Source organism: Anas platyrhynchos, chromosome 3 (assembly GCF_047663525.1).
Source record: "Anas platyrhynchos isolate ZD024472 breed Pekin duck chromosome 3, IASCAAS_PekinDuck_T2T, whole genome shotgun sequence".
In the NCBI taxonomy this organism is placed as follows: domain Eukaryota; kingdom Metazoa; phylum Chordata; class Aves; order Anseriformes; family Anatidae; genus Anas; species Anas platyrhynchos.
In genome coordinates, this window is record NC_092589.1 from 107,493,964 (window position 1) to 107,506,100 (window position 12,137).

At 42.8% G+C, this 12,137-nt stretch overlaps 1 long non-coding RNA gene across 1 annotated transcript; it reads left to right on the forward strand.

Annotated features, from left to right (window-relative positions):
- The first annotated feature begins 12 nt into the window (after positions 1-12).
- On the forward strand, positions 13-6,725 carry LOC140002254 (uncharacterized). The gene is made up of 3 exons (XR_011808576.1): positions 13-436; positions 1,738-1,949; positions 3,878-6,725. It is a non-coding gene; the product is annotated as an uncharacterized lncRNA (long non-coding RNA).
- The last annotated feature ends 5,412 nt before the right edge of the window (positions 6,726-12,137 follow it).

Genomic DNA, 12,137 nt, shown 5'->3' on the forward strand with positions numbered 1-12,137 from the left:
TATTGACTCCTCAGATATCTCTCTGTCACTCATTAATGTATGTGTACTGGGTCTGGTTGGAATGTTAACTTTCCCGGCAGCAGCCCATACAGTGCTGTATCTGCACTTGTAGCTGGAACAGTAGCGGTATCACACCAGTGTTGTGTCTACTGCTGCGCAGCAGTGGCACAGCATTGGGCCTTTCTCTAACCCTCCTAGGGGGTGGGCAAAAAGTGAGAAGAGAAACATCACTAGGGCAGCTAACCTAAACCAACAAAAGGGATATTCCATACCATGTGATGTCACACTCAGCAATAAAAGGTGGAAACAGGAAGAAGAGGGGAGGGGTGGGCTCTCGTTGGGAAAACGTCAGCCCTCCTCCTGAACACCGGCTACGTGCGTTGAGGCCCTGCTGCAAGGATGTGGTCAATCATCGCTCATTTGTGGGAAGTAGCGAGTAATTTCTTTCCTCTGCACTTTCACATAGCCTTCATTTGTTTTATTTGTTTGTTTTCCTCCCTTTTTTAAATTTTCCCTTTCCCCCTCCCTTTTCCCCTTTCCCTTTTTATTTCCCTTTAGTTAAATTGTTTAGTTCATAATAATCTTTCTTTAATTGTTATTATTATTTCCCTTTAATTAAATTATCCTTATCTCAACCCATGAGGTGTTCTTTGCTTTACTTCTCCCCCTTCTCATCTGAAGAAGGGGAGTGAGAGAGCAGTTGTGGGGTTTAGCTGCCCAGTATGGAAACCACCACAGTATGGAAAATGGAAAATAAGTTCTGACAGGCAGTTATAGAAGTCTCCTTTGTCTAACCCATCTCATTATGATTAAAACATACTAGGAATTTTTCCTTCCCCATTCCAAAAGCAGGTCATTCACATAGCAGAGTAACTTCTTACAAAGGGCTACCATTAGAATTGTCAATGATGGGATGAGTTGATTTTTGTTTCAGAGAAGACTCATACACAGGTTACAGAACTATGTGCTCAGACCCATTCTCATCCCAGCTAAGGTTAATCATGAGGTATGTAGGATTCCGTTTCCTCTGGGCAATCAGCACCATCCTTCTTCTTCATCCTTTTTAGAAAAACAATCCCGTCAATCAAGTGTTATATGCAAGTCATGCACAGTCTTTCTCACAGAAAGGGTGTTTCATTCCTTCAGAAATATGTTGTCACAGTGTTAAGATATCCTCTGTCTTTCATAACAATTCATTGCCTGTGTGAAGTATCACATGATGGTGTTTGTGATCATTGCTTAACAACTAGTTGCATGGAGAGTATTTTCAGGAATATTTGGCTTGTCAATATAATTTCACTACCTTTTATTTCAGAACTTTTTCCCTTATGTTAGTAAAAAGAGCAAACAATTAGAAGTTCAGAACATTGTATGGTTATATACCTAATGGGAATTAAATAAATAAATAAATTATAACAATATAAACTAAAAATATTTAGTTATAAAAAGCTGGATATGCTCATTTTTGTGGTGTGTTAGGAACTTGAGATCAGCCACTGCTGCTTTTGAGCTGCATTTAGCCTCCTGGTTCAGTGTACTACTCTGATATTAGGCAGCTTCATCATTCTTTTTAAATCAACAGTGAAATATCTACCCTTTTTTTTGTTGTTGTTGTTGTTATTACCTTCAAAATAAAAAGCAGAGATTGTTCAATTTGGATCATGTTCCAACATCATTTACATTAAACATATGCATCACAGCTTACTCAGATTTCATCTCATTCACCCCTCTCTTCAGCAGCCCGTCCAAGAGACTGATGGAAGAGCAGTGCTATTAAGTTTGTCTCCAGTTGGAAGCCTGCCTGGTTGTGTGAGAAAGAACCAGGAGCATCAGATTCCCTCACTGCTCTTCAAACGTCTGATCTCACAGACCTTTCTGCTTCAAGCCCTGGCATTTGGGATGCTTCAGGATGGAGCACCACCACTGTCCATGGGACTGACGCCACAGATGTACGAACTGCCCCACAACTGGGGTTAAACTGCCTTTTTGTAGAGTGTTTTGGGATTTGAGGTTTATTATCCAAATAGCAACTAAAATAAATGTTTAATTATTAATATATATATATACATGTATATTAAAAAAGACTTAAGTCTATACTTTCTCTTCTAGGTCTTGCTATAGCACATGTTTTTTAGAGGGTGGAAACTTTGGCTAAAGCCTAAGTTTCATTTAGTATATGACGCTCGGTGCTCTGCTATTTTCCCCTCCCTGATGCATCATTTTCCTCAAGGCTTATTCTTTTTCTTTCCTATTATTTTCTTTCTGTTTCCTGCCTAATAGTCTGTCTCAGACTGCCAAATCAATTCTATTTCTTATATTACTGCCGGGAATGTATGACTAGAAGACCAAACAAAAAGCATTGACTTACACAGATTGTGTATTGGGTTTATGTGAGAAGGGTTTGGTAGCAGGGGGCTGGAGGGGTGGCCTCTGTAAGAAGAATCCAGCAGCTGCCCCATATCAGATCAGAGCCAGCTTCAGTCGGCTCCAAAAGGGACCCGAATGAGTGACAATGGTTGGGCCTCTGGGAAAGCAGAATTATGAACAGGGAAAAGTACCATGCAACAGCAGCTGTGACAGAGTGAGAATATATGCCAGAAGCAGCCCTGCAGCCCCAAAGGTCAGTGCAGAAGGAGGGCAGGAGGTGCTCCAGGCACACAGCAGAAGTTCCCCTGCAGCCTGTGGAGTCCCCAGTGGAGCAGGTGGATGTGGCCTGGAGGAGGCTGAGGCCCATGGAGAGCCCCGGCAGGAGCAGGCCCCAGGCCGGAGCTTCAACCCGTGGAGAGGAGCCCACGCAGGAGCAAGGGGTCTGGGGGGAGCTGCTGCCTGTGGGGAACCCGTGCTGGAGCAGTTTGCTCCTGGGGGATGGACCCCATGGTATGAATGGACCTATATTAGAGCAGTTCTTGAAGAGCTGCTGCCTGTGGAAAGACCCCGCAGGATCAGTTCAGGAAGGACGGCATCCCGTGGAGGAGCCCCCAGTAGAGCAGGGGCAGAGAGTGGCCATGAAGGAGCAGCAGAGACAAAGCATTAGGGACTGACCGCAGCCCCCATTCCCTGTTCCCTGGTACTGCTTGGGGGGAGGAGGTAGAGAAGTATGGGTGGGGGGGGGTTGAGGGAGGGAGACTGGGAGGAAGGAGGTCTTTTTAGTTTGCTTTTAGTTCTCACTGTTCTATTCTCTTAGTAATAGGCAAAGAATTATATTAATCTCCCTCTGTTGAGTCTGTTTTGCCTGTGACAGTAACTGTTGAGTGATCTTCCCCCCCTTCCTCTGAAGAGGAGGTGTGGTAGAGAGATTGTGGTGGAGTAGTGGAGTTTAGATGCCCCCAGAATGGTAAAAACACCATAGATGGGCACTGGAAGAGGTTTTCAGGTCTCAAACTAGTTGCTAAGACACTATGCTGTGTCAGTAATATTCATCATTAAGGTTTGAATAAATGAGAAACATTTCTGTTTTCTGTGTCTGATACTGTTCTTCCTAGCATTTTACTTAAGATCATCTGGCTGTCTTTTGGAAAGAAATTCTGCAATAGACAGATGCTGGATAAACTTGCTTTGTTTCCATCCCAAGAAAAGGAGGGTCAATAGGAAATGAAAACTGGCAAATAAAAGAAGCACTTTTTCCTGCTATAGGAAAAGTAAATAATTAATATATAGTAAAATAAATAAATAAATAAATTACCTATTTCCTTTTCCCCCTCAACACCATATTTAATGAAGGAAGGATTTAAAGAATATGCATTCGCAGCTGATACAGTGAAAGTTTCCACCAGTACCTTAACATGATATCCCAAACTAAATCTCACAATTTAATATTGTAACAGTGAGAAAAGACATTATTAATCTCTTTCTTCAAATTTCCCTTTTGTGAACACAGAAAGCATAAAAGAGTTCTCCAAGTCCTCTGAGCAGGCATGCAAAGAAGACTGGAGTTGAATCCTTACAGCAACACTTAACACTGCATCCCGCTCTACTCTGCGCTGGTGCGGCCTCACCTCGAGTACTGTGTGCAGTTCTGGGCACCACAGTATAAAAAGGACATGAAACTGTTGGAGAGTGTCCAGAGGAGGGCTACGAAGATGGTGAAAGGCCTGGAGGGGAAGACGTACGAGGAACGGCTGAGGGCACTGGGCCTGTTCAGCCTGGAGAAGAGGAGGCTGAGGGGAGACCTCATCGCAGTCTACAACTTCCTCGTAAGGGGGTGTCGAGAGGCAGGAGACCTTTTCTCCATTAACACTAGCGACAGGACGCGCGGGAACGGGGTTAAGCTGAGGCAGGGGAAATTTAGGCTTGACATCAGGAGGGGGTTCTTCACAGAGAGGGTGGTTGCACACTGGAACAGGCTCCCCAGGGAAGTGGTCACTGCACCGAGCCTGACTGAATTTAAGAAGAGATTGGACTGTGCACTTAGTCACATGGTCTGAACTTTTGGGTAGACCTGTGCGGTGTCAAGAGTTGGACTTGATGATCCTTAAGGGTCCCTTCCAACTCAGGATATTCTATGATTCTATGATTCTATGTGTTCACATAGGATGAAAAGTAAGGAATTTAGGTGAAGACACAGAATGGAAGTTGGTTCAATAAGTTCTACAAAATTTATTTTTTTCCATCTCAAATGTTAACAAAACTTAACACTGATTTTAAATGATAATTCACTAAATGTGAAAATGAAGCATCATTAAGAAAAATATAACATCAGGCCTTGATGAGGAACTGTTGCATGTAAATTAATAGTGATAATTAGTAAATGATCAAATTCTAAGATCTCAGACACAGAAATCCTTGTAAGAAGTGATTTTTTTTTTCTACGTAACTAAGAAATTAGGTTGACTTTGTCTTAAGCTTTTACAATTTCATGCTATTTCAGTATATAATTAGCTGAGAAAAAACATTAATAAGAGTCATGCTTGTAACTAATATCGGTATGTATGTGTAAAATTCCACTTATAGTCAACGAGCCCTGGGAATAATAAAGTGTTAAAAGTGAATACTTCACAACATAGCAAGATGGAGAGTTATACATCTATGTCATCTCAGAAGATTTACAAACTTTTTTTTTCTATAAATGCCATATTGATAGTTCATGTTTCCTATGGAGTACATGCTTTATTGAGAGCAATTTAAGTGAATTTGCATTGCAACCACAGAACCAACACAGAACTTAATCTCCTTTGCTGGAACTCCAGAGAAGACTTTTAGACATCTTTAATGGCAGCTTATTTCTAAAGCTACACAAGTCAGTGGGATTTAATGACACTTCTAGAAACATGAGAATGGAGATTTAATCAACCAGAACTTTAAACTATTAATATTTTTTCCCATGTAGTGGCTTGTTTTATTTTTATCCATTTTGTTTTACCCTTGTTCATAAAAATCAGGTTGGTCAAGTATGCTTTACTTTTAGTAAATCCATGCTGCCTGTCCTTAGGCACCTTCTCAATGATATGCCCCAAAATGTTTTCCAAGATGTTTTTCTCAATGTTTTTTTGAGAGATTGCACTGGTATGTTGAAGCCTGCAGTTTTATGACAAATCATTTTGGTCTTCTGTGAAGATGGCTACAGTGTTTGCATTTTTTTCAGGCAGTGGGGTTCTTCCCCAGTCTTCATAGCCTTTAAAAGATGGTAGACAGTGTCTTTGCAAGGACATGGCCAGCTCTTTTATTTATTTTTGTTGTTGTTTGTTTTGTTTTGTTTTGTTTTTTAATACGCCATCAATTCCAGTAAAATTATTGGAGTATGTTTTGAGTAAATAATGTCTCCCCTGATCAGCCTATATCTCATGATTCTCTATTGAAGTTAGAAGTGCAATGGTTCAAAAATACTCTTTGTATAATGTAAAGAAAAAAATCCACAGATCATATCTGCTCTCCTGCAAGTTAAAGGATAGTCAGTTTGTAAAGCTACTTTACAGTAATGAACATGCATAATATATGTCAAATTCAGTTTGGCCTAGAGAACTGTAGGTTCACCAAGAAAAAAAATATTACTTTATAAATGAGGTCAGGAAGCCCTCAAAGTTCAAACACTGATTCTTCTGCATTGTTCCTAAAGCTATGCATAGAAGCAACCTCATAATCCAGTTGGAAATGAAAGACAGGGAGATGCAATACATAATAATTCACAGAATCTTCCTGGCCTTTTGCCATTACAAGAAGAGTTTCATGTTGCATACAATCTACCAGCTGCCATTTATATAAACAAATATAGTTGCACACACAGATACAATCCAATAACGGCAACAAAACCTAGAATGGAATATATATGCCAATAAACAAGTAAAACTTTATAATAGATTGTTTCTAAGCGCTTTCCAAAGAAATAAGGCATATGACTTTTCCAGGCATCCAAGTAGTTTCGTTTCTTTTCTTTCCTTTCCAAGCTGTTTATTAGCAGTATAAAATAAAAAATAATTCCAAGGGAAGTTAATTTGATGCCTTATTTAATTCATAAATATAATTTGTATAAATGGGGATCAGAATTCCCCCATAGAAGTTATCACACCCACTGAAAAATGAAATGAAAACAATAATCTTATTAGTAATTTTTTTCAGGTGTTTCACTATTCTTGGATTTCCCCTCAACTTTTATTATGCTCTAAAATGTCCTGAAAACACTGCATGTCTAGAAGACTTTTTTTTTTTTTTTTTTTTTTTAAACACAAGCATTCTTTGCAACATCGCTGAATGTCCATTAAAATTCCTTTCTGAACTAGGGGAGTATACATGTCTAATTCCTTCTTTTCACAGTTTGGCATCTTTTTTTTCTGGAGTTCAATCAAGCTGTTGTGGTGATCAAGGTATTAAATATAGTAAATAAATCAATTTCATACATCAAAAAGCCAGTGTTCGTTTTACTTTAACAGACTTGCACCAAAAGTAAATTTACATCTTTCTTTCCCTCCAAGTTTCTAGCTATTTTGGTATATGTAGTTGTCATTTCTCAGACAGTTGAAAATACTTTTAGGCTGTTTCATGATGATATCATTACTAATATGAATTTCTAAAAGATATGTGATTATCCAGCTTCAGGCATGATCCACTGACAACTGGAGAAGTGTTTTCACCGTATAGATTCAGGTATCTGGGGTACATACAGCAGGAACATAGTCTCTTTGGGATTTTTATATAGTCAGTTGGGAGAAATTCAAAGACTGTATGAGTCTGTTGTACAAAGTAGAAGTAGAGACATTAATGAGAGGTGCAAAGCTATGTAACAGTTGGGTAGTTTTGGATTCTTCCTCTTATTGGTGCCTTTCTCATTGTTCTTGGCATAGCCTTGCACCCTAACGTCATTGTTTATGGCAGGACACAGAAGTATGTTTTCTTCTTACAGTGTAGTAGCAAGAAGAAAAAAAGAAAAGGAAACAAACATACAAACAAAAAACCACAATGCAATGTAAGTGTTAGGAACTAATGAAAGTTTTAAGTCTGATACTTCTCAAGTTAGGAAACGATATGCAGCTCTTCAAAGCTGTGATCCCAAGCATTTAATTGGTGTATACAGGAATAATCTCTAGCTTCAGGGTTCCTTAAGAAGAGCAAAGTGCTGAGAGGAAAGTATCTGATAAATCAGGATAATGTAGTTTTAAGTTCTGGTATCTCATTACCTGTCACGGCTCCTAGATTCAAGCCAAAGCCTGGGGAATTGAAAGATATCAGATCTCAAAACTAATCCTGTTTTCCTGTCTTCATTCTGTGTCAGAAAGTGCTGTTTTTTGCTGTTGCTATTGCAGTAAGAAAATTAAATAGTTTTTTTCCTTCCTGCTGCTGATAAGTTGGGGCCTATAGAGTGTACTAGAGGGTGCACTGGCTCCCAGTCTTTGGTAGAAACTATGGTGAATAGAAAAGTATGTGAATGCAACAAAGTTATTTCTGTTATTAGCATATTAACACTATACCTGCAGAGGCAACAGAGCTTTACAGTTTATTTCTGTGGGTCTTCCTGTGGGCCCGACAGTGGAAGCTGAGTGCCTGTGTGCCTCTTGTGCTTCTGAATATCTTTAGCTAAGTTGCTTTCCATTCAAAAGCTATGTATTCCATTTTTGGTCACCTCTGTCAGTATTGCTTGTTTTGTTCAATCACTTATCTTGGGCAATTTTCTGCCACCAAGATGAATGCTGTGTTGATTCATTTCCCTGTCTCAGGCCCTCATGGAGAAGGTACTCAAAGATGTCGACTTGTGTTGCCGACGGAAGGAAGACCCAGCACATCAATATGAGTGAACAGTGAACTTCAAACTTTAATGGATAGCTCAGTCGTCTTTTATCTAGTTTGAACATAATCAACTCATACATATTGCAGAAACTAAGCTCAGGATTGGTTGACACTTCCCGGGCTTTTCAGTCTGGTCCTCCTTCTTTTGGCTACTTGTCCCACCTTAGGGACTTTCCCGATGGCCCAAGGGCATCGTGTCCTTGAGCCTGATTGGCTCTCAGCCAGCGGTGTACGTGCCAAGGCTCATGTGAGTTGAGTACGGTGCTTCACCAGCCCATTGTCTCCCAACTGCTCAACATTCACATGTCCTGCCTCACTTAACGATTCCTCCACAATTCCCCCGTTTTTATTTTGCAGCAACTATAATCAATATAACTATAAGTAGAAAACGAAGTTCCTCTTTGACGAAGAAAAAACCATCCACCCATGTTCCCAAAAACAGATTTAAACCAACCTTCAAACCAACTATCTTGTACTACAATTTTTTGCGTATGATCCCTTAACCATTTCAAACATAATCAACTCATCAACAAAAGGATCAGACGCAGAAGCGAGGAATAGGCAAAATGAACTTTGTCTGGTTTAATTTGCCCAAGTGACCCACATATTGGTTTGAGGATCGATTTTGCTTAGGATGGCACTATTACGTCCAACCGTCATTGTCAAAGGTAATGCAACCAGAATCCCTTGTGCCGTTAGATCAGCCATGGTTGCTGTTATTCGTACTTGATGACTTTTCTTCAATGGCTGGTTTAACACACCGACTAGGCACCCAGGTTGGCCCTGTAGGGGAAGAGATACACACATAACCTCGCCCCATATAAATCACGTCAGCAGGCCCCAGCCATTGTCCCGTTTTCATATCTCGGTATAGTACTCTCATAATACATTTATTATCATTTTCAGACTTAATGTAATGACGTGTTGCGGGTGGTTCCTCATCATCTCCATGCTATGAACCCCTAAACCCTGCTTAGCAGCGTCATTGTAATCACAGGTGTTCTTTGTACTTTTGTACAGGTATGGCCTTTTCCAGGTTCCTGTAGCAGGAATCATCTGATATCCACGGCTACGTTCACATTTGTAGCCACCTTTCAGGTTGATACATATTTGACTACAGATACCAGGGTTTTGACATTTATCAAAATCTCCACAGTTTCTCTTGTCTACAAACTCAAACCCAGCTGGACAGTCACATTCATTTATGTTGCATTCCTTCAGGGGCTCATCACCCCAGTCCTTGCAGTCCCTCTGCTGGTTACACACTTTATTGATATCTATGCATTCTCCACTTCTGCACTTGAATTTGCCAGGTCCAGAGCACTGAATAACATTGTTACAGTTTGCTTCATCAGTGCCATCCAGACAGTCTCTCACACCACTGCACTGCCTACTCCTATAAACACAGTTCCCATCTTCACATCTGAACTGGTCTGGCCTGCAAGTCTGAGAAGGGCAGTTAATTTCATCACTTCCATCCTTGCAATCAGGATCTCTGTCATAGTCTTTTTCACCTGAGCCGCACTGCACCTCACTCACGTAACACTTCACCAGAGGTGCAGGCTGGCGGCCACACTGCTCCAAAGATACATCCGAGTGGTCGGAGCAGTCACCTTGACCATTGCAGACAAAGCTTTTGGAAATACATTGCCCACTACTGCATGTAAATTCTGCTGCACTACAAGTCACAATGCCGCAATTCTCTTCATCTTCTGCACTGTCACAGTCCTTTTCACCATCACATTTCCAGGACACTGGTGCCTGCCGCCCCGCACCTGTGTCACTTATACTACTGCTATTACCCGTGCCATCAGTGTCAGTGGCATCCTCCTGGTACCATTTCTGTCTTTGCCGCCCCTTACTCTCCCCCTTTTCTTTTTGCCACTGACCATTCACCACAAATGGATGAGACACATGATTACTAGTTAGGAAAGAGCATGTAACATCTGCTATACAGCTGCAGGCGATCTGCTGGTTTTGGTAATACTCTAGCTGCCTCTCTGCCAGGTCCATGCGCTGCAGCAGGTTCTCAATGAAGTGCTGGAGCCTGGCTTTTCCCTGCAATTCTTTTTCTGTCTCCTCCTCGAACTTGCTGAGGCGCTGCTTTAAGGCCGCGATCATCTCCACTGCCATGTCCACCTGCCTGCTGAGCACCTGCTCCCTCCGCTGCACCTCCTGCTGCTTCTGCGAGAGCTGCACAAAGGCCTCCCGCACCTCCAGCAGCTCCGCCGTCTTCTGGGCCAGCTCCCCGGTCAGCCTGTCGAGCCGCTTCTCCTTCGTCTTGTCCACGGCCTCCACCATCCTGCTGAACTTCGCCCTGACACGCGCACCGCAGTCGAACCGTCCGCGCTCCCCGCGGCGCGGGCGGCGGAACGGCAGCACCGGGCCGCCCACGGGCAGCGGCTCCGGCCACGGGAAGCCGCCCCGCTCCGCGCCGTCCTGCTGCATCCTCCGCCTCCGCCTCGGCGGGGCGGGCTTGGGAAACTTCGGGCACAGGGACCGAGACCGGCCCTGTGGCCGCCCACGGCCATGTTGCCCCGGCCGGTGCCGGGGTCGGGGCCGGGAGTGGAGCGGCCACGGGAGGCGTTTGCGACTCTTGCCGCTGTTCCGGCCGTTTCCCGGCATGTTGCGTCGACATGCCGCTTCCTTGTGATTGTTCGACTGACAATTTGAGCACCATACTGCCCCAGCTTTGCAGTGTCGTCTCACGTGTCCAAAAGCACCACAACGATAACATCGGCAGCGGTGTGGTAATTGGTTACTAGGGGGTGGTACTGGACCACCGGCGGTTTGCAAAGGAGCAAGAGCTGCAAGGACCTGACTCTGTGTAGACTGAACATGCTCTTTCACAGCCTGTGCCTGTTCTCGCATGCTGTCACCTAATTGCTTTAGTGCCTCTACTGACATAGCCTGTGGGCCTACTGGTACCTGAGCCATTCTTTCCAACCCTTCCTCGATTGTCCAAGTTCCCGGTAACGTAGCTAATATACTACGAGTTGAAGGGTTGCAGTTTTGAATTGCACACTGCTTTAGAATAGTGCCCTTTAGATAATCAGGTACCGTAGCCGCTTGTATTGCGTTTGCTACTCGATCAATAAACAACCCAAATGGTTCCTCCCTTCCTTGCTTGATGCCCATATAGGATGGTATCCCCCCTGGCTCTCTAATTTGGTCCAAGGCTCTTCGAGCCAATCTCATTGATTCTTTAGCTTTGTCTGGACCCAGCAATGCTTGTGTCTCTAATCTATAATATGGTCCCAGTCCCATCAATTCCTCCAACGTGACACCATACAACGGATCTCCAGGTGCCCTTATTACAGCTACTGCCTCTTGACAAGCACTTTGCCAATGCGCATTAAAAAGAAGCTGTTGATGTTGTGTTAGGATCAGCTTCATTATACCACGTATGTCCCCGGGGAGCAATATATTTGTTCCCCAAATATAATCTAACATTTGCCGAGTAGGTTCCCCCTTTAAACCAGAATCATTTACGGTAGATCGCAATTGAGTTAATAGTTTCCAATCTAAATTTGTCATATTAACGGTCACATTACCCTGTGCATGTGTTGGCGAGTATACTACCGGAAAAGCTTGTGTTAACTGTGCTGCTGTTTCATAATTCCCTTCCACCTCCTGGGCTGCGTTGCAGGACCGGCTTCTCCTTTATTCCGTCCAACCGTGGCCGTGGATCACTGCCAGCAGTGTCCAAATCCTGTTCAGACTTGTCCCTGTTCGGGCGCCAATTTGTTGCCGACGGAAGGAAGACCCAGCACATCAATATGAGTGAACAGTGAACTTCAAACTTTAATGGATAGCTCAGTCGTCTTTTATCTAGTTTGAACATAATCAACTCATACATATTGCAGAAACTAAGCTCAGGATTGGTTGACACTTCCCGGGCTTTTCAGTCTGGTCCTCCTTCT